This window comes from Austrofundulus limnaeus, unplaced genomic scaffold (genome assembly GCF_001266775.1).
Source record: "Austrofundulus limnaeus strain Quisiro unplaced genomic scaffold, Austrofundulus_limnaeus-1.0 Scaffold785, whole genome shotgun sequence".
NCBI classification, from domain to species: domain Eukaryota; kingdom Metazoa; phylum Chordata; class Actinopteri; order Cyprinodontiformes; family Rivulidae; genus Austrofundulus; species Austrofundulus limnaeus.
The window spans coordinates 107089-109540 of record NW_013953187.1 but is presented as its reverse complement, the minus strand read 5'-3'; the positions used below and the strand labels follow the sequence as shown (position 1 = coordinate 109540).

General features: G+C 38.9%; 1 pseudogene; it reads right to left on the bottom strand.

The window, feature by feature from the left end:
- Positions 1-1865: 1865 nt before the first annotated feature.
- LOC106532514 (cerebral cavernous malformations 2 protein-like pseudogene) lies at positions 1866-2180 on the bottom strand (annotated as a pseudogene).
- Positions 2181-2452: the final 272 nt, after the last annotated feature.

Below are 2452 nucleotides of genomic sequence, written 5' to 3'. Positions count from 1 at the left end.
CACATTATAATGTGTCCTCTCCACCGTTTGCTCTGGATGGGAGACTGTGATGAAGTGATGCAACACAATCTGCTGGTTTCTTCTTTAGATTGTTCTTTTTCATGTACAGTGCCCTGAGACAATGTATGTTGTGACTTGGCACTATATAAATAAACTGAATTAAATTGATAGAGGCCATCAGGCTGAAGAAGGAGGCCTTCAGAACTTGGCTTTCCCGGAGGACTCCTGAAGCAGCTGACATGTACAGAGTGGCAAAGAGGGTCACAGCTTCAGTGGCTGCAGATGCAAAAACTCAGGCATGGGAGGAATTCCGGGAGGTCATGGAGAATGACTTTCAGTTTGTCTCAAGGAGGTTCTGGCAAACCGTTCAGTGACTTAGAGGAAAGGAAAGCTTTCTCTGGCCCAGGCTGTACTTGCTTTAGGTGGGGATCTGCGTACCCAGACCGAGGATATTATTGGGCGGTGGAAGGAACATCTCCTCAATCCACCCTGCAAGTCTACCTTTGAGAAGACAGAGTCTGAAGACTCAGGGGAGGACGAGTCCATTACCATGGCAAAGGCCACCAAGGAGGGTGCCAGGGGTGGACGAGATCCACCCCAAGATGTAAGACCACTTTGTTAAATTTGTATTTAAAAATGTAWTCAAAAGCCACAACTGTAAACCTGAACTCTGTATTTGTAAATTCTTGAAGTCATAAGTTGTAAACTATATTTTTATTAAGAAAATTTCTAAGAAATGCTTTTGATGTGGTTTAACTGATTTGTTTACAAATTCTAAATATGCACAACTCTTAATTACACATTTCTGTCTTTATATGCACATTTATTTTGATAGTGTCTTTAGCCCATTCATAACAATCACTGTTTTRTTCTCTGTAGAACCAAGGTGGGAAAGTAAAATTGTGATGTTATTTTTATGACAATTTTTTGACTGGTTTACAGTTTGCAATGGTGTTCATGAACTTGCAAAACTGTAAAAAGAAAAATAAAGCTCTATATCCTCAACCCTTCTATTATATTCTCYGTAGACTACAATGCTATAATTACGTAATTCCAGGTACTGATGTACCAACTTATATTAGTCTACTAATMTGTTGAATCTATTTTATGGTGTATAGGTTAGACAGAATCTTTATTATACAATTTGAAATATTAAATTGCATTGCATTGTCTTAGTGTGATAGCACATATTGTTTTATTTCCCTGTTTTTGAATAATCAGAGGCAGGTGGAACTTTTTGTTATTGTTCGATTGTCTTAGCTGTGTTGGAGTTCTGTTTGATTGTGGAACAAATCAACAGTACACAGTAGCTGCGTTTCCATTACTAATGTGCGCAAAATTTTGTCGATATTCTGTTAATGTCGAAAAAATACAGTTTTGCAATTGCGGTGTTTCCATTAAGTAAGAAATGCCATTAAAGTCACGCGTGAATATGTTTTGTCTTGCGATAAGTCATTACAAACATGGCGGCAATGGATGGAAACACATGCATAATTTCTACCATGGCACTAGCGCTCATCGTCAGAGGAGACGTCGGCGTCTTATCAAGGTTTTCCAACGACAAACCCCTTGTACTTGGGAGCGGCTACGTATGCTGTGTTTTTGGGAAATTGTAGTCGGTGAGTTTACTACTTTCTTTTACAACTTTGGTGATTTTACGGCTACTTACTTCCTGTTGTCTTCTTCGTCGTTGTCTTTTTCGCCAGTAAAAACAGCCGGTTGTTGATCCCATGACTCCCGTGATGCGAAAAAAGTGTTTCCATTGCAGTTTTGCGAAATACACCAATTTCGATACGGCCGAAAAACCACCTCATCCTGGCGCAAAAACATTTTGTCGAAAAAAGGAAGTTTTTTCGAAATTGACGTGTTTCCATTGGGAAAATTTATTTTCGAAGTTCTAATTTGCGCATTTTCATGGTCAATGGAAACGCAGCTACTGATACACATGTAGCACCTCATAAACTGGCAGTCACAAATCTCAACCATTCCAATGTATCTCTGGCTTCACCCATGTTTTCTATATTGTCTGAACTTTCTCCTCTTTGGCTTCATCAGAGGTAGTAGTCTTCTTCCTCAATGTCTCCATGTATGTCCTGGAAGCCGAGGGCCTGGATGTCATTGGTGATGTTCGAGAAGTGTTGGTTGAATTCCTGAGATCCTGATGCTCGGGAGTTGTCATATCTAATGAAAGAAAAATGACTGTTAATCAATGTAGATAATTACTTCCCTCACTGACCATGTACAGGTCCTTCTAAAAAAATTAGCATACTGTGATAAAGTTCATCATTTTCTGTAATGTACTGATAAACATTAAACTTTCATATATTTTAGATTCATTGCACACCAATTGAAGTAGTTCAAGCCTTTTATTGTGAAAAATGAAATCTTCACCTCCATAAAGCTTTTCAGCAGATGGAAGCATGAAGTGCTCCAAAATCTGAAAGCTAGCTGC